Source organism: Pleurodeles waltl, chromosome 3_1 (assembly GCF_031143425.1).
Source record: "Pleurodeles waltl isolate 20211129_DDA chromosome 3_1, aPleWal1.hap1.20221129, whole genome shotgun sequence".
NCBI classification, from domain to species: Eukaryota; Metazoa; Chordata; class Amphibia; order Caudata; family Salamandridae; genus Pleurodeles; species Pleurodeles waltl.
The window spans coordinates 1,686,683,239-1,686,710,947 of NC_090440.1; the positions used below are offsets into that span (position 1 = coordinate 1,686,683,239).

At 42.9% G+C, this 27,709-nt stretch overlaps 1 protein-coding gene across 8 annotated transcripts in view; it reads right to left on the reverse strand.

The window, feature by feature from the left end:
• Window positions 1–27,709, reverse strand: part of SLC19A1 (solute carrier family 19 member 1) — a 136,912-nt gene that overhangs the window by 89,538 nt on the left and 19,665 nt on the right. For 2 of the 8 annotated variants that reach the window (XM_069225473.1, XM_069225471.1), the window contains exon 1: window positions 5,967–6,143. The exons of 4 other annotated variants lie outside the window; for them this stretch is intronic. The gene's annotated coding sequence lies outside the window, so the exon portion shown is untranslated. Of the gene's footprint in view, window positions 1–5,904; window positions 6,223–27,709 lie in introns of those variants that run through there. 2 more of the 8 variants (XM_069225465.1, XM_069225468.1) reach the window with 2 other exon arrangements.

Consider the following 27,709-nt stretch of genomic DNA (forward strand, 5'->3'; position numbering starts at 1 on the left):
TAGAATAGTTGTGTATGGTACCTATTGACTTGTGATGATAACTGCTCTTTAATGGTAAAGTTTGATTTTTGATTACACCTTTAAAAATGACACTCTAAGAAAGTTGATATTTTTCTGCTCGTAAGCCCTGTGTGCCTCTGCCTGTCTCCAATACATGTCTGAGATGGGTAACAGCCGGACTTTGTGCATGCCCTCTAGACAGTCACACACAAAGGGAGCTGAGGTGTGCCTGATGGGCCATACACATCCTGATGGGTCATCTTGGGCACTGTGGCAGGGAGGAGCCGACATTTGCATCTAAAAGGGCTGTGCCTGTCCTCACACAAAGAGCTGCATACCCCCTGTAGAGTGTCTGGAGCCATGGCAGGCTAGAGAGGACCTATGGGCACTTCAAAGCTCCTCTTCTAAGTCCCCTCCTCCCCCACTTCAAAGGCACCAAAGCGGGTATAAAAACTGGACTTCTGACACCACTAACTCAGTACACTTCTGGACCTCTCGATACTCTGTCAGTAAGAAGGACTGCTGACCTGGAAGGACTGCTTTCTTGCTTGTGCTAACCTACTTGCTGCCCTCCTTGCGTGAGTGAGAAGAACTGGACCTACATCATCCCCAGAACCAAAGTGACTCCAAAGCTTGCCTCCTGTTCAGAAGTCTCAGGGACATTAAAGACTTCCTACAACCGCACTTGGACTCTGCCATCTGTGAGTCCTGTCCTGCCACGTTGTGCCAATCCAGTCCTGGGCCCTTAGAAGTGAGGTTTCCTGTGCTGCAACTCTCGACGCTGACGTATCCCTCCCCTTGCGCTGATCGGACCAGTGCATTTTACTCAAAGACGACACATAGCCCATCTTCAGCACTGCTCGAAGCCGACGTTTCCGAGTGTGCAGCTCAATAAAGCTTTGCCATCTTCAGTGCTGACCTATACCAAAGCATCTTGCTTTTCCTGAGTGTGCGGCTCCACGAGGACACATTGCCTATAAATCCTTCAGAATGACGACGAATTGCCTCCCATGCTCCTCGCATCTCGTCCTTGACGCTGATGCAGGCCCCTTCAAAAGCAACTGTTTTAGCGGGCCAAGGCTGGTCCCTCTATCTGACCCGCGCTCCATTGCGGTAGGCCTGAGTTTTTTAATTTACCCCAGTCAAGCATGGCCAGATCTCCCCGGTTGTCGCTTTAAGACTAAGCACTATATTTTCAAATATCCTATAAACATTCACAATTCCAGTTCTCCTGGATTTTTGTCATTTTGGTCACGTTTTACTCATAAGGTCATGTTTTACTCATAAGAATAAAATCTACTTTTCTAACTTGTTGTGGGGTCTTTTTGTGGTGCTTTCACTGTTACTGTTTAAGGTGCTGCACACATATTTTGCACATTGCCCCCTTAGTTAAGCCTGCCTTCTATGTGCCAAGATACCAGAAAGAGAGCACAGGTTACTTTATGGTGTGTAAATGGCTTACCATGAATAGGGATTGCAGTCCTACTTGGACAGGGTGCCAACTACAGACCAAACTTCTAACAGTCCCTTTTTCACTAGCAGAGCCAAAGAAGCTTCCAACTAATTGTTGCCCAGAGGCACATTTGGTATAGCCCCAGAAGCCAGTCTGATCCCAAAGAATGGGAAACAGCCCTTTTCAGCATTCTTAAAAAAAAAAAAATTATAATAATAATAATGCAGTTGCGCTATCATTTATGTATGGGCCCTTAAACATTACTACTACACTCACCAACTACAGCATTCTGCTTGGAATTGTAAGAACTGAAGGGAGATTTCCCTTTGTGAAAGTTCAATCATGTAATTATACTTTTAGGAATGCTAATACTCATTTTCATAAAACATGTCCCAAAAAATTTTTCAAACTTATTTTTAGCTCTAAAGTTCATGTAGGTAAAGCACAAGGGCAGGGGTTCATGGGCAGTTAAGGGGACAGATGAGGGCCACCAGCTAAGATCACCACCAGCACTGGACAGAGGAAACAGGCCCTGGTATGTAGGACACTGAAGCAGTAATGAATAGCATCTCAGACAGAACCCTAACCAGGGCTAAATTGAGGACAGCACTGTAGGAGAGAAAGGCTACCTTCATGTGTTATATGGAGGCACGATAATAACTGATATCCCACCCGAAACCGAAACAGTGATAAGCACCTGGCATAAACTAAATAAAGATATGAGCTGTGATGCAAAGGGGATTGTTCTGTTTGACCATCACAGAAAAGAAGACATAATGGGGCTCTCACAAATACTTAAGTACCTCCAACTGCGCCATGGGTTACAGGCAACGGTAGCACCAGGAGAGACCACCATGGAAAGCTCCCCCTTTGAGAGTAGATTGTTTGAGGGTCACATGACCACATAGGAAATCTCTGTGACATACTTAACTTTACTGAGAAATACCTAAGATGAACTAGAGCAATTGAAGACGTGTTGCCAAACAAACGTGGGATACCTACATGAAAACGATTGGAGGGACACGCTGCAACTCCCCCGAGGTTGCGATAAAAGCACAATAGCACCTGATCCAACTAAAAATACTAATCAGAGTACGCTTCATAAAATGGCGAAAAACACTGATGGCATGTGCCTATGATAGTGTGGACAGAGGGGAATGTTCTACCACACTTTATGGGCCCACCTACAACTCCACAAGTTCTGGGAAAGTGTAGTACAGAGACTCAATGATGCAGTAGGAATACAAATACAAGTACAATCCCACCACTGGTATAGCTGGGGTTATGGAGAGATTCCAAAGTAACCTCTTTCAAGAAAATCCTTATTAATTTGGGTTTCCTACTCACCAAACGAGAAATTGCTCTCAAATGGCATAACCCAACGAATCCAAAGTTGCGAGGCTGGGAACAAGAACAGAACATTTGCTATAGTAGAGAAAAGGTGACATATAAAAGGGAGAAGATGGCCCAAGAAACTGACAAAATATGTAATGGATTTGCGATGGAGAGCTAAAAAAATATAACGAGCTGAGATTGAAAGGCTAGGCCGGAGAACAGGAAAAACCCAATCTATATATTGACAACCATGAGTAACCATGTGGACAAGTGACCATCGAATGCAGAACTGCAATACAGTTATGACCACAGTGTAGTACACTATCAAAGGAAGATGTGACCCTGAGGGAGTGAGGGAGCAGGGGAGAGAGAATACACAACCACCTTGAAATGAGTTGCTTGTTTGATTATTGGATTATGGTAAACTGTATAAAATACTATAAAAAGAAAAATCAAGGATAGAACTGGAGGAATCACCTGCAGCACTGAAGGTAAGGGATCGTAGAACACAAAACAACATAAGGATCTTCATATCTAACACCAATGATCTCAGAAGAAAATACTAACAGCACTCAGAAACAGGCACTTGCAATACAATGGGTCTCGCGTTTGCTTGAGTTAGAGCTACTGACATTGTACTCTGACTGCAGACCATCTGTCTCTGTCAATGCATTTGTTTTCCATTCAGAGAGGAAAGCAAATGCAAATGAAGTGGTGTACTGGCTTTAGATCTCGAAGACCCGAATTATAATCTCAGTTTGTTAAATCTCGACGTTTCTATGCACATCACTTTATTGCTATGTGTAATAGTTTTAAAATCTGCCAACACTTTGCAGATCCATGAACAAGCCGCTTCAAAGCGCCACAGCCACCGCGAGCGCGAGTGTTATTGGCTCCCTGCGTGACTGTCTAAAAAGGATCGCGGCTGGGATGAAAGGCAAACCGAAGGAGGGGGCCATCACACGCTGTAACGGGAGGAAGCATGACGTAGTGAGATGGCCAACAGATATGTTCACTTAGTTAAAACGTCTGGGGAGGGAACTCAGCACACAAAGGAGGGACATTTCACAAAATGTACCAATAAAAATGAAGCATTTAAGACAAGCACAACAAAGAATGAATAGCAAGAATGGGCGTGGTTAAAAGCCCACAGAGCGATTACAACAGGTTAGAGCGCTTGCGCGCTCAACCCTAAAAAGGGATAATCAGGACAGCACTGAAGATGGTAAATCAGGTCAGCACCAAAAATGTAGGGGAAATCAGAAAAGCACTGAGGTAATTAACAAAGGCTATAGTGGGTGGGTGAGGGGTGTTAAAAAGCAAGACAACTAAAGCCAACATATCCAAAAACTATACCAAATGTACACAGTTATAGTTATAAAACTGTCCAAATGATTCAGGGTTCAGCAACCAATCGGAGACTGCCTGGCGCACATTCAGATACAGCAGCATCAGAACAAACTAGACCTCAGAGCGTCCAATTGGAGATTTTGGTCCAGGCTCAATCGACCACGCGTTCATTCTGTTCAGTTGTCTACTATCAATAGAAGCCAGTCCTGAACCAATCCAAGCAGGGTGAAACCTCTGGGCCCTGGTAACGGTGATATGAATTCAAAGTTGTGTTCTCACCAAAAGCACATTTCCCTACCTGCAGCAACTAAAGGGGGAATCCTCCCTTCTTTACCCCTACCCATAAGACTGCTCCGAGTATCACACAGTCACAACAGTGCACCTTGGATAGTAAAATACCATTACAACTGACTAACTGCTAAAGCCATCGATAAACTTTAACGGGCCGGGATCTATGCTGTGCACATCATCTGTTGACCTTGCTGGTTTGACATCACACTGATCCAGGTTGCCTTGCAGCAGCTACAGATCAAAAGAAAGATCCCAATTCAAAACACTGTGCATAGTACACATGGCACTATATGGAAGGGTGTAACTTTACCTCCGCAATGCTTGGGCCAATATAACCAGGCCAGACACCTGCGGTCAGCCTGCCAGCTTGAGCCTTGAAGGGAACAAACAGGCTTGATAGCAACAGATAGAGACATTCTTTCAACCCAAGACTCCACCAGCTGAAATCCAATCCCCCTCTACTTGCTCAAAGGGAAACTTCCAGCGATTGCACAGATACAACCTACGGAAGCCACCACACTCCAGAGGTCACATTCAAATAACTGCAATTCTAGTGGCTGTAAAGCAACATGGTCCCACAGAAAAAACCTACAAATAAGTGGACGCAAACTAAATCTTTTGAATCATCAAGAGCACTGGGGATAGAGGGAATAAGCACAACACTGAACAGAAATGGAGCCGAGCACAGAGGGAGCCATGGACAGCAATGAGGGCAGAGGGAATAAACAACTGCACCGAGAAACCCATCAACAGCGCAGAGGGAATCAACAACTGCACCGAGAGACCCATCCACAGCAAGGAGGAACGAGGGAATCAACAGCAACGAGGGAATCAACAGCACCGAGGGTCCCAACAGCAATGAGGGCAGAGGGAATCAACAACAGCACTAAGAGACCCATTGAGTGCAGAAGTAATTCACAGCACTGAGAGATTCATCAACAGCAACGAGGGCAGAGGGAACCAACAACAGCACTAATGTCGGGTGATAAGAACCGCACTGACCAGTGCTTAACTTGTAAATAAAAAGGTGCCGGTGCCCAAAGCCCTCATCTTAAACACGCGGCTGCTGCAATTAAATGTGCGTGCTCGAAATAATGAGGCAGCTTAATTCTGAAGCCATCTCGGGCCTCTTCAATCCATATAAAGCCACTCTCTGCTCCTTCAACTCAGTCCTGCAGCTTTCTGCTTTCTCTCATTGAGACGCTTTTTCGTTTTTTTTTTTGCTCCGTCTTTCCCAAACGAGTCTTTTGCTCCCAGCAATTGCTTGAGGCAGAAGAATAAGCCCCGGCCCTCAAAAATAAGTGCCGGTGATCAGCACCGGAAACAGCAAGCACCAATTAAGCAATGGCACTGACCGAACCAGAGACACCAATGAGGGTTACGTGGAGTAATCAGGAGAACACTGTGAGAACCCTTAACTACACGCAGATCAAGGTAGAAATCTCTGTCCGCATTCAGGCCACAGACACACTCACTCAGGTTCTGCACTCAAAGCAGCCGGCAGGAAGGGTTCAGGGAGAACAAGAGAATCGCCCACATCTTGGGTGAGGAGGCCAGTTCCATGGGTCGGGATCCAAGTCGCTGCTTTTGAACGCTGGTCCTTCGGATGCAGGGAGTCGCTGCAATACTCTGGGATCGGCGTGATATGATAGCCGATGTGGACTTTAGACACCCCCTTCCTTTACATGTACTGAGCAAGTAATCCCGCCCCTGCCCCTCCTGCCTCTCCACGCTGGGGCTTTGTGTAGCTGCCGGTCCCCCCCGTAGATTAGCTGAGTCAGGACTAATAAAACGGCAGAGTGGCACTCTATCTACTGGCAAATACCCGACGCGGAGTCGGGGGCATGCGCTCCTCTCAGCCAACTGAGGCCCCAGTCACACCGTCACCAAGTTACTGTTACTTAAAGACACAAGGTTCACCACACTCACCTTTCCTCCAAATGCCGGACAGTGAAAACATTTCTTAATGTACCCTGGAGCAACACAGAAACAATTTAGAATCTCGGCAACCTCTGCACAACGAAAAAAACACCGCTCCTCTCCAAATATCCAAGTGGGGCACCGACTATCTAGATCAGCCTTACCTTACTTTGCAAATAAAGAAAAGAAGTACTAGCCAGAAGCGTGCCACCCCAGAAACTGGCTTCAAAAACATCTACTGAAGCTACAGCAAACGCCAGGACACTATTTATTAGCCTACATGTTAACATTTTAAAACACATACGCTAATTATTGGACCCACATTCTTAACAGTGGCCATGGGAATAGGAGAGTGTGGCACGAGAGCACCAAATTATACGCAGGAAGTACTACATTACGTGGCAGGACCAGGCGAATTATGTATCACAATGTGGCACATTTCTAGATCGTATTACTTCTTTCTTTTATAATTATTTACACATGGTAATACAGTAGGGGCAAATCTTTCACCTCATTAGTAAAGACAAAATGAAAGATGACCATATAACCTTTGCAAAAGGCCTTTCACTGCATGTAAACACGTCGCAACATTTTACTAACTTTTGATCCGTTTGAGCGAACACTTTTTTTTTGTTAAATTTTGCAGATTACACAGCACAAAACGGATTATGAGGCAAATCCATAGTTATGCAAAAAAGATAGTACCATAAAATCGCATAATTCCAGTGGCCCTGCCTACGCACCAATGGTACTGAACTTCCATGAACGTGTCTGTGAGGGTCCGTGCATAAAGGACATGCACCGATATATGCTGCTGGATTCTGCCGAGAACACCATCGCCAGAAGTGGCCTACAAACACTAATCATTTAAGCTAAAACTGCACTAATAATAATATCAAGAAACTTAACATAATTGACTACTGTGAAGCAAAGCTGTTTTTAAGCAACAATTCGAGCATCCCTTATCTAGAGAAGAGCAGGTAGCACAAGGGGCAGGTAGGACAAGCAGTCACCTGCACTAAAAACAGGTGTTTGCCTGTAGAATGGACTGTGAATTATACACAAGGCCTTAAATTCAACACGTTACATGGAAGGCAATCATTTACGTGAAACTAGCTCTAGAGTAACATACTCCAAGGCCCTAGGTAACTTTAAATGATTCATGGCAGGTGAATGCAGGACAGAATAAAAATAAAAACTTGAAAATTCAGTGAAATAAAAAAAAAAAAAAAAATTAAAGGCTAGTTACGGTTTAGCGAACACAAAACTGAAAAAAGCCATGAAATTAATGAAATTAGCCAGCTACACTAAGGAACACACCATGAACACCACAACTCATGCTCCCGCCGTGGTCAGCCCACCACTTTGCTGATGGCATGTCATAAAGAAGTCAGACCTAAACATCAATGTATGTTAATGGCTTCCTTCCTCCCATCTGTGCTACAGCCAGAGAAAAACAACATATATTACCTAGTTATCTAAGATCAATCAATCAGGGGATTTGTATAGTGCGGCAAATCACCTGTGAGGGTCTCAAGGCGCTGGGGGAAGGAAGGCGGGAGAGGGAGGAAGGATAAGTAGAAGAGCCAGGTCTTGAGGTTCTTCCTGAACTGAGACAGGGTGGGGATTGCCCGAGGTGGATGGGGAGGGTACTCCAGGTCTTGGCGGCGACAGTTTAGTAACATTCCATTGTCATTTGTGTGCTCCTGAAAGTTCAAGCTTAGGCAGCTGGTCAAAAAAAAAAAATCACAGCTGGGTGGAGGGCAAGTACTTTTTAGGTCAAAGCCTACCAGACAGTGCAGCTGTTTGGTTTGCTAAATATATATTGGGGAGGGGACTTTCAGAAAACTTCCCTCAGAATGCATTCCACCAGTTGCTTCCTATTGGCTTTGTGGTTTGTAATTCATATTTTCTGGCTTTCTGTTTGCTGCCTGTATTTGTTTGAGGCAGTCCAGAGCGAGGTCATCCCTCCCAAGGAGCACAGCCTTTTCATACTACCTCTCCTTGTGTTCCTCCACAAGAGCTCCTTTCTCTAAAGATGCCTGCAAATTTTGTCCTTATCTTGTTACACTTGCAGTGCATTCAAAGACAGAGGTCAGATGTCAGGCTCTGTCTTCTGAGGGAGCTTGGTGTTTACTTTTCTTTCTCTGAATTAAGGAGAGGATTTATGTGACAATCTTCCTGGATGGGGGGTAGGAAAGGGTTATTTTTCGAAGACAACGTTTAAATGACTTCAAGTATTTGTAAACTACATAGGTTTATCAGTAAAACTGTACGTCTGTGCAAATGTAATAGCAAATTCCATTGAAAATGTGTTGTCTGCAAAACAGTGTGCTACCACACCATGCACACTCCACTGTATGCCACTCCACTGTACACTACACCATCATGGGACTCTTGTTATGGGAACGAGACTGCTAGACCCTGCCCAAACCTAGGAAGTAAAGGTGATTTGTGGGAGCTTGACGCATGACACTCAGTGACCTTTCGGGGAAGTTGTGGTCGGCAAATCTCACCCCTTTCTCTCATTAGCATAGGTCTAAAAACACACACATAGGCCAAAGAAAGATGCAGGATAGTTCTCAATACATTCATTGAAAAGACTGAAATCTACGGTAAAATATATAAGCTGCAATTATTAGGGCACTGAGACAAAACAAGATTAGGATTGTTGCAATCAGTGAAAAGAAAAATGAACACGCCCAGCATACTGTAATAAACTTGTGTATAGGAATCCTACCTAATCCCTAACTTCTAGCGAGAGCATAGCGGTGATAGCCCAATCTGTCCATACTTAGTCCATGGAAGAAGCACCCACCCCCATTACCCGAAAACAGAGGTCTCCTTGGTTGGTTGCAGAGACAAGGCTCAGGTCAGCAGTGAAATGGCATACAGCATGGATGGGTATCCTGGCCCGAATGACCTACTTCCCTTTCCTTGGCCTGTATGTGAGCATGTGCCTAAGTATTGGACTGTTTACACACTCTGGTGGCGAAAATACTTGATGGATTACCACGTACTGTTCTTGTTCAGCCTTGGGCAGAAGTCCACGGTGAAATGTCGTACACAACATCCTGCAGAAAAGCAGACCGAGCTAAAATGAATAAATGAAGTTAGAGCATGACTCTGGGTAGAAGGGCACAGTCCACAGGCCTAAACTAAGCTACAATATGTGTGCTCAAGCAAGGTGCAAAAGTGAACCGAACTACAGCACCAGCCCATGCCAGCTCTGCACCATTCCACTTTACATCTCTCTGCCCCACTGCACTCTACGCCTCTTTATTCTATGCCAATGCACTCTGAGCTACTGTGCTCTACACCACTGCACTCGTCGTCACTGAAGTCTACACCACTCTGCACTCTATTCCATTACACTCTGTGCCCCTACAATCTACGCCAATCCACTGTATGCCAATCTAATCTACTCTCCACGACTGTACTCTACGTCATTACACGCCTCTATGCCACTGCACTATATCCCGCACCACTCTGCTCTGAGGTAATCTACTCTATGCCACTGCATTCTACACTGCACTCTACACCACTGCTTTGTGCCACTTTACAACACTGCACTCTACACTTTATTCTATGCCACTGCACTCTATGCAACTCAACTCTGCACCACTGCATTCTATGCCAATGCACTCTACACGACTGCACTACTCTTCTCTATGGTATGGCACTCCGCAGTACTCCACTCTAAGCCAATGCCCTCTCTTCCACTCTACACCACTGCATTTTACAACATTGCATTTGGTGCCACTACACTCTGCAACACTATGCTAATGCACTTTACACCAGTCCACTCTACACCAGTGCACTCTGCTCCACTCCATGCCACTGCACTCTACACCAATCTATTCAACAGCACTCTATTGTAAGGCCCTTTATTCTAAGCCAATGCACTCTACACCACAGCACTCCATGGCTACGCCACTGAACTCTACGCCATTCTATTCTGCACTACGGCATTCTAAGCCAATGCAGCCTGCGGCACCCCACTCCATAGCACTCCACGCCGCAGCACCCCACTCTATTCTACGCCACTCTACTGTACACCTCTGCACTCTACTATGCAACTCTATAATGAAACCTAGATTAAAATGCATTTATAGACTTGGGTGTTTGAGTTCAGTTATGTTGGAGTTTGCATACATTTTTCCTGCTCAGTGTGCAAAGGTAATAAGTGTATTAAACTCTGGTAAAATACATTTCGTCTTTACATTTAAAAAAGTAAAATGTGTGGCTCCTGAAAAGGTCCTATTAAAAAAAAATATTCACCACAAGGACTCCTCCCTTCTGTACTAGCGGAAAAATTAAGCTGGCCTGATACACCAGTGTAAAGTACAAGCGAGAGTCAGATTGACCATTTCCTGTCATTAGAGTGTGTAAATTCTCTGCATGAACATTCCAGATTCCAGACCATTTGTAAAGCGCATGGCTACCCGAATTTCAGGTTTCCCTGCACTTTTTGACAAAGCTGGAGTGAAGTGACTAACAAGAAGTTTGAGGAAAAAGGAAGGTCTTTTTTTCCTGAAACTTAAGAGGCCCCCCCTAATCCCCCATCGCAGACTTTAGGCAATAAATTCTAAAGCTTAGGTGCCACGTATCTGAACGACTTTCCACTGCTTCTTTCTCTTTGGATTCTCAGAATGACCAGCAACACCCGGTTGTTGGACCTCAGGTCTTTATTTGCTCTACATGAGTCACCAGGAGTTGGAGGAGGACAGGACTTACTCTATACTTTGCCCGATGTAGGATGCAAAGTGCTTTAAAATGTACTCTACATCTTCTAGGGAGCCAATGAAGCATATTTAGTGCAGTGTCTGCCGAATGTACCTTTGGGATTCATAACAGTATGCGAGCAGCAGCATTCTGGATGATGTGTAGCCTATTTATCACTGCTTTGGAACTTCCTAAATAAAGAGCATTCCCATAATCAAGGAGGGTAAGGATCACAGCTCTATGTGATTCCACTGGGAGCCTCTTTAACACCTTCCTGAGTACTCTCAGAAGGCCAAAACAGTTACTGGCCACTTAAGGGACCCTTGTCAGATGTTTATCCAAAATCACTTCTAAGCTCTTTACTCCTTCTTTAGAGGAAGGTCATTCCCCCGGGAAGGTTGGCCATAAGATCTTATCCCAGAGCATAGAGTTGTGTCTGAGCACCAGCACCTCCATTTTCTCCCAGTTAAGTCTTAAACAGCTGCCTTTCATCCATTCAAATACCCTTTCCAGACAACAGTTCAATCTTAAAGAGATTGAATTTATGTCTAGTGGTAGTGTAATAACCGAGTATCATCTGCATAGGATACCATCTTAAATCCAAAAAAAAAAAGATGATGTCTCCTAGTGGTCGAATATAGATATGAAAGAGGGAAGGCCTTAGGGAAGGGCCCTGCAGTATGGCTCATTTCAACTGATAACTAGATTAAAGTTCAGATCCCTCACTGACCTGAAAGGTACGATCTTCCAAAAATGAAGCAAGCCACCTTCAGGCCTTCCCTGTAATGCCTACCATATCCAGCCAATGGAGGAGAGTGGTTTATATTCGACTGTGTCAAAGGCGGCGCTTAAATCAAAAAGGATTAGTGCTGCTGATCCATAATCATTTTCAGGTCCTCTGCGGCCCTCAAAAGAGCTGTCTCTGAGCTATAACCTGCCTGAAAGCCCATTTGGGTTGCATGAAGATTATTATTAGCTTTAGATGATTAGTAATATTTCTATTTAATATTTTCTCTAGAATTTTGCTCACACCTGGCACTAAGCAAACAGGTCTATAGTTTCCTATTACTTCCGGATCTAGATTAGATTTTTTTCAGTAGAGGACGGATGATGCCGTGCTTCCAGTACTTTGGGACGCTACCTTGTTCCAGAGAGAGATTGAACATATCGGCAAACATCATATTTATTGCCCCCTTTTAATAAAATGTCAACTGGGGCTGGATCAAACGGAGACCCCGACTTTACTGAGGTTCCTACATTGTAATATCCTCTTTAGTCAGTAGGGCAAAGGTAGAGAGTCTTGGTCTGCTGTTATCTGCTTCTATGTCGCTGTGAGAAAACAGGGCTGATTGCAGAGGCCCCCTAACTTTTTGCCCCCATTTCCCACTTTTTGCTGGTGTTTTCCGGACTCTGATGGTGCCCTGGGTACTGCTAACCAGTCCCAGGGCCTGTGCTCTGTGCAAAATCAATATGCAAATTAGGCTAATTGTAATTGGCTAAGTAAACCTACCTATAAGTCTCTAGTATATGGTAGGGCATGTAGGTTTAGGGACCACAGCATAGGTAGTGCACCCATAGGTGCACTGCTGAGGTGCCCAGTGTCATTTTAAAGGCAGGCCTGCCTTGCTGGCTGCTTTTAAATTAAAGTTATATGCAAATTCAACTTTGGAATTAAAAGTAGTTCCAAAGTCTTAAACTACCTTATTGTTACATATAAGTCACCCCAAGGTGTGCCCTATGTGCCCCTAGGGCTGGGTGCCATGTAACTATAAGCAGGGACCTTATAAAAGTAGTTTTATAAGCCCTGGAGAGGTAAAAACAGCCACATTTGTTTTTCCCTCATTGTAGTAAATGGCATTCATAGGCTAGAATGGGGGGACTTTATTTTAATTTTTAAAGTCCCCTTAAATGACAGATGCAAAGGTATCAAATTAATTGTTATAATAAATCCCATAACTTCCAGTTGTTGGATTTAATATAATTTGTTCAGGTAAAGAGTTTTAAACTTTACCTGAAAAGTTGCCAATTTCAGCCCTGCATTGTTTTTGCTGCTGTGCCCTGATTGGCCAGGCTGCCTTGATGAGGTGTGAAGGGGCCTGGCTTCAGAGATGTGCATGTGGGAGGGAATTTCCCCTCATCAGATGGTGAGGCAGGAAGGGGGAGGGCTGCCAACCTGGTCTTCAAAGGCAGAGAAGGACATTTGGAGCAACCCAGCAACACCCCCACATCCTGCAACCCCAGACAACTAGGTGCCCCTTGATTAGATTAGGAGAGGGCAGGAGAGGGGTGTGTTTATGATTTTTAGCCACACCAGTGGGTGGGCTCAGCCAGATGTAACCTCCAAAAATCAGATTCAGCCATGATGGATTTTTGAAGAATGTTGCCTCCTAGGATTGATTTTTGCCACACTTCCCAGGAAGTGGTCAACACAGGGGGGGGGGAGGACCCTGCCCGATTGGGGCACCAGGATCCCCCTGCTTTTCACCCAGTAGCAAGGATAAAACTGGCAGACCTGCACCCACACCTCAGTTCCCTACCACATCCCTACCAGGAAGAACTACAGAAGAAGGACTGCCCTGCTGGACCCCTGGCCTGCACCTGGAACCTACACTCAGAAGGACTGCACCAGCTGCACACTTGGGCTTCACCACAAGAAGGACTTTGCCTGGCTTCAACTGGTTCAAGGAGGGACTCCCTGTTTGCTACAGGTGAAAAATTGCTAACCAGAGTCCCCTGCAACAACTCCAGAAGAAACCGACCAGCTGACCACTGCCCAGAGGCCAAAAAGGAGTTTGCGCCAGGTGCATTCTGGGAGTTGTAGTCTGCACCCCCCGAGGATCATCTCAGAGCTTCTGGACCCTTGGGGTGAGCTGTGGACCCCAAAAGAACCTTAAAAGAACATCTGGGAGAAGCCCCAGAAGTTTGGAGAAGTTTGGAGTACTTTTGAAAAAAGCTCCATAGAGGGACCGACCCGCCGCGGCAACTCTAGCCGGCTTGCCTCAGCCCCGACCCGGCCTGATTTGCAGGTTCATCCTAAGTCAGACTAAGTCCGAAGGTAAAAAGTTGACCGGGACCTCCCAGCCAGCGTATCCGAGGAGGGCTCCAAGGACGTCCGATCAAGATCCAGGTTTACCCCGGTCGAAGGATTTTCACCTCAAAAAAACGACTAAGTCCGAAGGTAAAAATCTCCCCTGAGGATTCCTGCAACGCGTATCCGGAGAAGAGTTCCAGGAGGTCAGATTGGACTGGCAGGTTCGTCCCACTGAAGAAAATCTTCAGAAAAGAGACTAAGTTCGAAGGTAAACTTTTGACCGAGGCCTCCTGCGAGCTGTAGCCAAGCAGGGCTCCACCGCGGTCGGCCTTAAACTTTGACTTTGCCCCGGTTGAGGGACAACCAGATGACCCGATTGGCGCTTTTTGTTTCTAGGCGCAACAAAACCATAATTCTTTAAAAATTCATTTCTCCGGTTCCCCTTATCCGATTTTATTCGTTTTCGTGTCATTTTAAGGATAAAAATATAATCTATTGTTATAAATTGGATTTGGATTTTTAAACTGTTTCCTGAGTTTTATTTAATTACTGTTTTGTGATATTTGAATGCTTTACACTGTCGCCTAAATTAAGCCTTGTCGCTCGTTGCCAAGCTACCAAGGGTTGAGCTGGGTTTAATTTACTGAGACCTATCTGGACCTAAGTGGAGGTTAGTGGCCTATTGCTACGTGTAGGTACCTACCTGCCCTTACCAATAACCCATTTTCCAACAGTCGTCATCTGCACTAGCCATCTCCTCTATTAAGACTGACAGAGCATCATAGATGTCCCTCACTTTTGAGAGAAAGTGATTCAGCAGAGCGTTGCATTGTTCCACTGTTGCTGTGGGCCCAGCTTCTGGAGTTTCATGCTCAAGAAACGCATTTACTGTTCCATAGACCTCTGTAGAGGAATTCCCTGGCTGTTTATGCTTTCTGCTAGGTCTCGTGTCCACGCCTTCTGAATTTGATAGTAATATTTTTTCGGGGCTGCTTTATAATTGTTTTTTATTCGTTTAATTAAAATCAACTCTCCATTTCCTCTCAAGTATTCTACATTCTATTTTTAGTTGTTTTAGCTCCGGTGAAAACCAGAAGTTCTTTTTCTGAGATGACATTTTTTTATTAATTCGCAAAGGAACTAAGTCATCTAATATCTTTATAACCCACTTTTTGAACCTTTCTTATAGCAAAGAGCTAGCTTCATCTTTAGTGGAGCTCTGGATTGAATTGGACAGTGCCTGCTCCAAACTATATTTGTCTAACTTGGACCATTGTCATAAGGTTTTGGAGTAGTTAATACTGGGAACATGTTTTCCTATCATAGGAATTGAGAAAGGGATTAGATAATGGTCTGGCCATACTATTGGTGGGGGTACCTCAACTTTCATATCGGGTATATTTGAGAAAATGGGATCTAGAGTGTGCCCTTTCTCATGGGTTGGATGTTTCACCAGTTGGGGCAGATGAATAACTGATAAATCATGGAGAAAATATGCTATCTGTCTGCATTCAGACTTCGCCACATGGATACTTAGATCCCATAGAACTGTCAAACTAGCTTTCTAGAGACTCATCCCCGCTAATATATCTGGTGCCTCTTTCATGAACCTTGCTGCTGGCCCTGGTGGTTGGTATATCGGAACCCCAGAGAAAATAAAGTTGCAAGAAAGCTTTATGGAAAAAGACAGACTTTCATTACCAGGAATTGCAACTGTGGTAGTTATATAGTCAAACTCCTTTTTTACGATTATAGCAACTCCCCCTCCTTTCTGCCTGCCCTGATCCCGCCTCGTCATTGTATACCCTTGAGTCAGGGTCTCTACGACATCAGAGGAACTTGATTTGTTAAGCCACGTTTCTGTTAGAAACATGGCATGCAGATGATTTTCTTCTTCAAGAGTGAAAAGGTCTAGTCTGTGCTTGTCAAGGGACCTACAATTTACTAAGCACACGTGTCCTCTATATATTGGCCAACTAGTGATAGACCACTGAATGCAGAAGCTAGCTATTAAGTCCATAAACTCAATTTTATCTACAGAATTGCGCACTCTTGGACCCACTAAAAGGGCCGACTAAATGCCAAGGAATGGTGCCTTCTTTTAATTACCTGTTGATTAAGCCTCCCCAGCTGTATAGCAAATGTCCGTAAGGTTGGTGCTTCCAGATTTGCCTGATTTCAGACATACAGGGGTCATGGCCCCTGGTCCTCGTGCCGGACGCCAGTTTATGGAGTGGCCTTACTAAAACAACAAGAGGGCTGACCGGTGCCCAACTTCAGTCCAATAAAGAAAAGACTAGGGTACTAAACATGACCACTAGTCTGTGCTACAACTGTAATGAGAAATCCTGCCACAAGCGCTTACCCACATTCAATCCCCAAAAGTGCAAAATACCAGGTAAATAATCCCACTGCAAAGTTTTGGGAAAAAAAATCTTTAAAAATGTTCACTTGACTCCTAAGAATATGTAGCTAAAATTGGCACTCACATCACCTAGTTAGTGTATCCTCGTGCCGGCCGCCATTTTATAGAGTGGCCTTAGTAAAGCAACTAAAGCGCACACTGCTGCCGACTTCCGTCCAAAAAAGAAAAGACTAGGGCACTAAAACACAGCCACAAGTCTGTGCTCTCTGTAATGGGAAATCCTGCCATAAGAGCTTACCATCATTCAATCCCTAAACGTGCAAGATACCAGGTAAATAAACCCCCTACAACGTGACTGGAGAGTCTCAATTTCATTTTGGACACAGAGGCTAGCCTTTTGAATAAGTCTTATTTAATATGCATAGGACCAGGCCTTTTATTCCACCTGCCATTTCCCCAGTGAGCTGGAGCCCTTGGAGGCTGGTTTTGAAAGCGCTGGGCCCCTCAAGGTGCCTCTGTCACTTTCACCAGCTCCCCGAGGTTACTTGCAGCAGGTACAGGAGGCTTCAAGAGAGGGAGGAGGGGGGGGGGGGTGGAAGCAGAGAAAAGGTGATCAGAGAAGTAAAAAGAGAGGAGACAGAAAATGGATGAATGGCAAGAGAGCGATCACATGAGGACAGGAAAGGGAGCAGGGGTGGCTTCAGGATTTTTGTCAGGGCCGGTCCCGTTACCCAGGTCCGACCCTGGCTAATACTTCACAAGCCATTAAAAGAAAAGACCAGCAAAACTCAAAATTCCTGAATTTGAATCAAAACCAGTCTATATAATCCCATTGACATCTGAACATTCCTTGATTCTTTCTGAACTCCAAATTCCCAAACTTTTTGTCCAAGTTGAAATAACGGAGTCACTGAGAATCTGCCAAAATATAAAAATGATTAACTAAAAGAACTGCCTTCTAACTAATCCAGCAAATCATTGCAAACACATGATATTGGTGGGTTGGGAGAGATATGGCTAACCGCCATGCCTTTAATGATATTCAGATTTTCCAGTCATGCTCATGTGGAGAATTTAAATTCCATGATGGGACCTGGGGGTATCATTGTGCATTTTCAAAGCCTCTAAAAGCCATACCAAAAATGTGCTCCACAGGTTTCTGGTAAATCGTTGCACACACACCAGCATTGAGTCAATCGTCAGCTTTCAATAACTCATCCAGTCAGCCTCCAGACTGAATACATGCTAAACAAAGTCCAAATCCACCTCAGCATTGTGCATAACTATATTAATCCATCTTGCAACAGTTGTAGATGTGAGAGGATCAGACAGTTTCACATAATACAGTAACAACTGATGAACTCCACCATCCAAGAACCATACTGTTTCTGACATCTCACTACAAAGAACTTCACACGATCAAGTCAAGGGGAAAAATTAAGGTATCATAGTCTTTGGTATTTTTGAGCCATGTGGAAAATAACTCCTTCATGAATTATAAAACCTGCAACTTAATTTCCCATACTCTGCCTTACTATCCCTACCGTTCTGAAAGAAACCAAGAATAACTAGGTAGCTAGTGCGGAATGCCAATGCCCAAAACTCTGCTTAGAAGTCCACTTCCAGTGCTATTAAATGGCAGCCTGCCAGATACCAAGGTTGTGTAGTCTTGAACCCACCCCATGCCTCTTTATTCCACTGCCAGACACTCGCTGGCTTTTCATCTTCCTGGCCCTGCTGCTCCATTTGTGAGGGTTTTTCTGTCTTTCTCTACCTATTTCTTTTTTCCTTTGTGCCTTTTACCTTCTGCTCTTGGTAAATGCATGATGAGGAGAAATAATATCTTTTCTTTCAAAAGTAAACAAATCAAAGCATCTTTCCCAAAGGATCTTCTGTCATCCAGGTTAGGACTGTAAGCAATTGCTGACCTATAGCAATGAATCGTTCCGTAGCTCAACCCTTTACTAAATACTGCAGATAAAATTGACAAAACTACTACAGATGACTCCATGGTATCGAAACCCCTACCCATGCACCAACATACCAAGATCTTCCATGCCCCTCTACAGGGAGTGCAGAATTATTAGGCAAGTTGTATTTTTGAGGATTAATTTTATTATTGAACAACAACCATGTTCTCAATGAACCCAAAAAACTCATTAATATCAAAGCTGAATATTTTTGGAAGTAGTTTCTAGTTTGTTTTTAGTTTTAGCTATGTTAGGGGGATATCTGTGTGTGCAGGTGACTATTACTGTGCATAATTATTAGGCAACTTAACAAAAAAAAATATATACCCATTTCAATTATTTATTATTACCAGTGAAACCAATATAACATCTCAACATTCACAAATATACATTTCTGACATTCAAAAAACAAAACAAAAACAAATCAGTGACCAATATAGCCACCTTTCTTTGCAAGGACACTCAAAAGCCTGCCATCCATGGATTCTGTCAGTGTTTTGATCTGTTCACCATCAACATTGCGTGCAGCAGCAACCACAGCCTCCCAGACACTGTTCAGAGAGGTGTACTGTTTTCCCTCCTTGTAAATCTCACATTTGATGATGGACCACAGGTTCTCAATGGGGTTCAGATCAGGTGAACAAGGAGGCCATGTCATTAGATTTCCTTCTTTTATACCCTTTCTTGCCAGCCACGCTGTGGAGTACTTGGACGCGTGTGATGGAGCATTGTCCTGCATGAAAATCATGTTTTTCTTGAAGGATGCAGACTTCTTACTGTACCACTGCTTGAAGAAGGTGTCTTCCAGGAACTGGCAGTAGGACTGGGAGTTGAGCTTGACTCCATCCTCAACCCGAAAAGGCCCCACAAGCTCATCTTTGATGATACCAGCCCAAACCAGTACTCCACCTCCACCTTGCTGGCGTCTGAGTCGGACTGGAGCTCTCTGCCCTTTACCAATCCAGCCACGGGCCCATCCATCTGGCCCATCAAGACTCACGCTCATTTCATCAGTCCATAAAACCTTAGAAAAATCAGTCTTGAGATATTTCTTGGCCCAGTCTTGACGTTTCAGCTTGTGTGTCTTGTTCAGTGGTGGTCGTCTTTCAGCCTTTCTTACCTTGGCCATGTCTCTGAGTATTGCACACCTTGTGCTTTTGGGCACTCCAGTGATGTTGCAGCTCTGAAATATGGCCAAACTGGTGGCAAGTGGCATCGTGGCAGCTGCACGCTTGACTTTTCTCAGTTCATGGGCAGTTATTTTGCGCCTTGGTTTTTCCACACGCTTCTTGCGACCCTGTTGACTATTTTGAATGAAACGCTTGATTGTTCGATGATCACGCTTCAGAAGCTTTGCAATTTTAAGAGTGCTGCATCCCTCTGCAAGATATCTCACTATTTTTGACTTTTCTGAGCCTGTCAAGTCCTTCTTTTGACCCATTTTGCCAAAGGAAAGGAAGTTGCCTAATAATTATGCACACCTGATATAGGGTGTTGATGTCATTAGACCACACCCCTTCTCATTACAGAGATGCACATCACCTAATATGCTTAATTGGTAGTAGGCTTTCGAGCCTATACAGCTTGGAGTAAGACAACATGCATTAAGAGGATGATGTGGTCAAAATACTCATTTGCCTAATAATTCTGCACTCCCTGTATACCTCATTCCTGTCCCTAGAAGCCAGGACTGCCCAAGGATTTCTAAAGCCTAAACTGAAAAGCTTTCAAATTCTCATTCACCTGGAGATCCTCCACACAAGAAGGTTCAGGGGCCCATTGCTCACCAGGGGATGTTGTTCTCCTCCTGGTCTGGAGGCAAGCTCGGACAGACTAATCAACCATAGCTCTTCCACTGTCAACTCCACCATCCCTGGAAACTAGGGCTGTGACACCCAAAACAGAGAAACCAATACAACCTGACATTTCATTTTCTTATCATAGCAAGTAAAGGTAAAAAAATTACCTTTTGAAAGCACTCTAATCCTCCTGAAATTAGTCTACAGCTTCTGCCCCTGTATAGGGCCTCTAAATTAATTCTCTCAACAACTAATTTGTCAGAAGTGACCCCTCCTTTGGTCCCCACATCTCTGGTGTTTTGCAAAACACTGCCTGATTGAGACACCAATCGCAGTGATCTCTCAAATAGCAAGAATTCCACTCTCTAAGCTGACAGATACTCTGCCACCAAATCTACCTTGTGTTCCAAACAAAAACACAATTACTTCTTTCTTAATGGCGTCAGGTTGCGTGACCTTCTGCCTCCTAATTGGTTTATAGACTGCACCACTGATAAACTGTTTATCCACAGTAAACACTATATCCAAAGCTCCCCCAAAACAATTTAGCACAAGCAAACCTGCTCTCATCTCAAAGCAATTGATAGGCAACTCTTTTCCCACCAAATTCCATCTTCATCCAATCTCCTGAGCCAAAATAAGCTCCCCAATTATAAAGACTTTCATTTGAATCCAACAAAGTTTGGTGACTCTCCAAAAACTGCCCAGCTGTTCCAGGTTTCCAAAGTCTTTAACCACCATAACGTTATCTTCCTCATTTGTATAAATATACTTCATCCCCATGCCACAATTCTTTCTGCAGTCTCACAACCTTTTAGCACTGCAAACTTCATGATGAGACAGCCCAGGAACAATGTCTGAATCAATGACGAAAAGAGTCCTATCACTTGTGCTAACATTCTCAAACAGAACAGACCCTTGTTCAAAACAGCCCTCAACTCTGCCCTTATCATCTTCCCTTTCCAAACAGAAAGACTCACGTCGGTCTTTACCACATCTATCTGAAAACCTGAGACCTGGCTGCCTGCATCGCTGAAAAATTAACTTTTCCCTAGTCAATATAAACCCCAGGCCTTCCAAGAAATCCATCACCATAAGTGGCTTCTCAACTGATTGTGAGACAGCAACAGAAAATCTTCTGCATACATTATTAGATGAACACCCTGAGATAACTTGTGAAGGCCTCAAAGTCATGGCAAAACAAGGGGCTGCAGCTAATCCAAATGGAAGGCGAACTAATTGCTAAAGAACATCTAACCTGAAGAAATCTAAGACATACTTCCACAAGTGGAATCATGAAATACGCATCCTTAAGATCTATTTTCCCCAAACAACCTTCTTCCTGCAAGATGTCTCCCAAAAATGGATACTCTCCATCAAAGTATTTGTACTCCAATAACCAATTAAGATCCCTCAAGTTTATCACCGTACACCAACGTTTGTTATTTTTCTTAACTAACAAAACTGAACTAAAAAAAAACCCTGAAACTCTTTGACACCCTCACAACTGCCCATTTTTTTCAACATCTGCTGCAACTTTGCAGTTACCAATAGCCTCTGTTCTTCTGGAAAAACATGTTCCTTGGTTAGCTACCTTACATGAACTTGAACTTACCTAGCTTTATACTGTAGCCATCTACTCCCTGTGGAATCTTATGATCCTATGTAATGTTTGCCCACTTTGTTGGAACTGCTGCACTCTGCCCACTACCTTTTCGAGGGAAAACCCAGAAGAAATCATAATTACCACGTTTTACCTCGATTTGCTGGACTCTGCTCCTTCTCTTCCAGGCTTCCCCATCTAGGGAAAATCGTGTCACTAATTGGAACCTCCTGGAGGGTACCCTTAAAAAACACAGGTAGTGGGCCGTTGATAGCATCCAGCTGGAGAAATGTACCCTTGCTCTTCCCCAGACAAAAGCACTATTTCTACAGAGTACTGTTTGCAGTGAGCTGTACACTTTATTAAAAACTGTGAAAGCTGGGAGACATTGCTACTTATTTCTCTAAAGCTTCTGCAAAACTAAGTCCTTTAAGTATTCAGAAGACTCCCATTTGCAAAATTCTACCGTTTGGGATTTACCCATATCAATATCACTTTTGCATTGCCAGGAAAACACAGCACACTGAATCTAACCTCTCAAAAGTTAGACATCAACATTCACACCCTTAGTATGAAACTCTTCGACCAGATTCATGATATGCGGCAGTTTGGGTGTAAAAGTCCCCTGCCTGGTGATGGACGTGCACCCCTGCCCAGAGTTTGCCTGCTGCAACGTTATCTGGATGAATGGTACAGATTTTTGGTCATGGGCGAACATAGTGTGTGCACTATGACCTAGGTCCGTATTGCAAGCGATGGATAAAAGAACTACAATTCCCATACTACAACATCCCCTTTCTATAAATGAGAGAAAAACATAGAACCTAAAAAGTTTACTATCTAATGTAATCCCTGAATTTAACAGGTACAATTCTAATATGACTACTTTTTACTAAATTGTCACCATATCCACCACCCATACCAAGATTTTATTTCAACATATCACTAGCATTGGTAAGAGATTCATTTACTACTCTAAAATTGTCAGTCAAATTACCAAAATTATACCAATTTTCTTTAATTGCATGGTCATTCATCAATTTCTGACTTAGTAATTTATTATTTATGATATTTGCTTGTTCCTTGCTCAGCTTAACAACAGTGTTCTTATTCCACCATCCTTTACTTTCCAGTAACAACGACCCTTAAGATGTTCTCTCAACCTTCGTGTTTTGGAAATGTTTAATTCACCCTTCAACACTCATGTTATTTTTTTTTTTTATTAAAACCCAATCTCCTGGCTTCACCTCCATATTTTCACATGTTTTATCCTGTCAAAATATTTTGTGCTAGCATTGTTTTTTTTCCACTAGTTCATAAACAGTTTCCAATTTCAACTCACAACTGACGTTCCCATTTCGATAATATACCCATGTTGGATTAAGAATAGTTTTTGGACCTTCTACCTCTCAGTAAAACAAATGGGGCAAAACCTGTGGTACTGCGAAGTGTGATACTGTAATTCCAAACCTTCTGTTGTAAATAATTTACTACATTTAACTTGTTGGTGAAGGCTGTTTGTACACCTTCTTTCAAAAATCAATTAGCTCTTTCTATCAGACCATTGGATGAAGGATTATATAATGGCACCTTAATTTGCTTGACATCATGTTTTTCTAAGAAACAGTCATTTAACCTGAAGCGAAATATGATCAGTTATCAGTTACCATTTCTTTTGGCAGACCTTCCAATTGGAATAAACATTCTAGAAATGTAACTGCAGCCCGTGTAGTAATTGTTCTAACAAAAGCATAATATAACCATTTAGAGCGGTTGTCAATCACTGCAATAAGATATTTTATTTGTTACTCAAAATATTTAATGGAACAGCAAAATCAATCCCAATTTTCTCCCATGCTCCATTTGGCCATTCCACAGAAAATAAAGGAGAAGAACTGACCTTCCAATGTTTGTCGGAGCACAAACACTCTGCACACTTGTCTATAAACAACTTAACCTGACTGTCAATACCTGGCCGCCAATAGCGTTGTTTGATTTTCTTAGTTGTAGCAGAAATTTTAAGATGCCCTTTATGTGTGAGCGAAATTATTTTGGTAAGTAACGCCATAGGTGGATCAAACATTCCCAATCTCATAACTATATCATTGACTAATGTTAACTCTGGAGCAACTTGAGAAAACGAGCTAATTTCTACACTCGTAGTCCTATGAGCAGGCCAACCACACAGTTTTGACAGAGCCCAGGCATTCATTACATTATTCACATTTCTTCCATTCCTCCTAAGTTATTAAAGTATGTTCTATGGCATCGGCTAGAGTCATAACACATTAATCTTCTTCAATATCTCCATCATTCACAGGCAACCTCGGAAGTCAGTCAGCCCTGATATTTTTTACCTCCAGGCACATATTTGATCTCAGAATTGAACTCTTGCAACCTGAACAGAAGTCCTATTAATCTGGAAGAGGCTTTATTTGAACAACTGTTTCAAAACATAAACATCAATAGCCTATGATCAGTATATAAATCAAATCTTGCCCCTCAACTAAACATTTTAAACTTTTCAGCTGACCAGGAACAAGCAAGTGTCTCCTTTCAAATTTACTCTATTTTTTCTCACTATCTCTTAATGTTCTGGATGCAAACACTATAGTATGTTCTTTGCCAACCACAAACAGGCTTATTACTGCACCCAACCCTAGTGAGATAGCATCTACATTTAGAATGCCTTTAACACCCTAAGTGAATGGCTTAATGATATGGGCATTTATGATTAAGCCCTTAATCTTATCAGAAGACTCTTGAACTTCCTCAGACCACAAACACTTAGCATTCTTCTTTAGAATATTTCTTAATGGTTGTAGAATCAAAGTATACCCTTGTATGAACCTTGCAAAAAATTCACTTAAATCCAAGATTGCTCTCAAAGAATCTTTATCCGTGGGTACAGGTGCATCTAAAAATAGATTTCAAAAGAGACATTTTAGGTTTTAGCCCTTTCTTAGATATACTATGTGCCAAAAAATCAACTTCTCTGACTAAGAAATTGCATTTCTCTCTGTTAACTGACTGTGACATCATGTTTCTCTACCTTACACAAAACAAACTCAAAATGTTCATAATACTGTTCAAGATCTTCAGTGTGAATGAGAATATCATCTTTAGATGTTTGAATGGCAGATTCAACCAAACAGACTGTCCATAAATCTTTAAAAAACACTAGCAGCGGATGCCAACACAAATGGCATCCGTCTATACATATATGCCCCAAATGGGGTTATAAATATAGTTAAAGGTTGAGAATAATAAGTGAACTGAATTTGATGATACGCTGACTTAAGGTCAATAATAGAGAAATAAGTTCTATTGCCTAAGTTTGCCAACATATCGTGAATTCTAGGCAAGGGGTGGCCATCCACAACAATGCTGTGATTAAGTGCTCTCAGATCAGTGCATAAGCATATGTCACCTGATTTTTTTCTGGCTATTACCGATGCTGAATCCCATTCAGATGATTCTACAGGTGTCACTATTCCTTGTTCACACATTCTGTCTCACAGTTCGTTTAAGTCTTTAACTGATAGGGGAGCATGCCTAACTTTCTGTATAATAAAAACAGCATCCTTTTTTAACCTCATCCTGTGTTTGAAGCCCTTAACCAATCCTATCCTGTCATTAAATACCCTTTCCATTTTTTTTTCAAACAAAACATCTAGCTTACTGTCATCACTTTTTCCTTGAGAATATTCTACTGATAAAAAGGTGTGTTCCCCAGATCCAGGTTCTAAAATAATTCCTAACCTGGCCTGATCTTGCCAACCCATTAAGTTTTTATTGTTCTCTGTAACACACATTTTAGTTAAACTTTCTCTCCCTTTGAAGTTCAAGCTATCAACAAAATATCCCTTCATAATTATATCATACCCTCCAAATGCCTTCGGATTGATATCAGTTTCCTTCAATAGTTTCTCTGACCACAACTTTGTATCCGAAAGGATTGTGATAGGCGAACCAGAATCAGCCATAATACTTAAATTAATTGAACCAATCATTGCTTCAAAATAGGTCCTTTGCATTTTTCAAAATGATACATTTGAATCAATGACATCTATTGTTAGTAAAACATTGTTTAACCCCTTTGCTGCCAGGCGTCCCCCCCCCTCCCCTTCAGGTGCCAGGCCTTTTTTTGGCTATTTGGGGCAGTTCGCACTTATAACTATATAACTTTTCGTCCACATAAGCTACCAATGCCAAATTTGCGTCCTTTTTTTCCAACATCGTAGGGATTCTAAAGGTATCAAGAGTTCGTGGTTTCCCATAAATGAGACCAAGAAATTAGCCAAAATACAGCGACAATTTCGTTTTTTAAAACAAAATTGGAAAAAAGGGCTGCAGAAAATGGCTTGTGTTTTTTTGCCTGAAAATGGCATCAACAAAGGATTTGTGGTGCTAAAAATCACCATCTTGCCAGCTTTCAGGAACAGGCAGACTAGAATCAGAAAATCACATTTTTCAACACAATTTTGCCATTTTACTGGGACATACCCCATTTTTACTGTTTGTGCTTTTAGCCTCCTTCCAGTTAGTGAGAGAAATAGGTGCGAAACTAATGCTGGATCCCGGAAAGAAACATTTCTGAAAAGTAGACAGAATTCTGAATTCACTAGGGGGTTATTTGTGTTGCTCCTACAGAAAATAACAGCTGAAAAATAAAAATATTGAAAGTGAGGTGAAAAAACAGCCATTTTTCTCCACGTTTTACTCTGTAACTTTTTCCTGCGAGCTCAGATTGTTTAAAGCAATATACCATTACATCTGCTGGAATCCTCTGGTTGCGGGGATATATAGGGCTTGTAGGTTCATCAAGAACCCTAGGTACCTAGAGCCAATAAAGGAGCTGCACCCTGCAAAGGGTTTTAATTCTATACCTGGTATACAGCAATTCATTTGCTGTAATATAAAGAGTGAAAAATAGGTGTCAAGAAAACCTTTGTATTTCCAAAACGGGCACAAGATAAGGTGTTGAGAAGCAGTGGTTATTTGCACATCTCTGAATTCCGGGGTCCCAATATTATTAGCATGTGAATTACAGTGCATTTATCAAATAGATGTCTTCTTCACACTGTTGAGAAAGACATGGGGCAATAACTCTTGTTCTTCTTTTCTGTTCCCCTGCCGCCACCCCCTCAAGTCTCCAGATAAAAATCGAACCTTACTTGTGTGGGTAGGCCTAGTGCCTGCGAAAGGAAACACAACATGGACACATCACATTTTTACATTGAAATCCGACGTGTTTTTTGCAAAGTGTCTAGCTGCGGATTTTGTCCTTTAGCTCAGCCAGCACCTAGGGAAACCTACCAAACCTGTGCATTTTTTAAAACTAGACACCTAGAAGAATCCAAGATAGGGGGGACTTGTGGGGCTCTCGCCAGGTTCTGTTACCCAGAATCCATTGCAAACCTCAAAATCTGGCAAAAAAGCACTTTTCCTCACATTTCGGTGACAGAAAGTTCTGGAATCTGAGAGGAGCCACAAATTTCCTTCCACCCAGCGTTCCCTCAGGTCTCCTGATAAAAATATGGTACCTCACTTGTGTGGGTAGGCCTAGTGCCCGCGACAGGAAATGCCCCAAAACACTATGTGGACACATCAAAATGATCAAATACAAAACAACCTGTTTTTGCGGGGGGCACCTGCGTTTTTGGTCCTGGGATCAGCAGCCATATAGGGAAACTTACCAAACCCAAAAATGTCTGAAAACGAGACACCCGAGGGAATCCAAGATACCCTAGTGTTTCCTTAACCAGAATCCTCAGCAAACCTCAAATTTAGCAAAACAAATGGCAATTTTCCCACATTTCTGTGTGGGATCACCGCACCAGCACAAATTTCCTACCACCCAACGT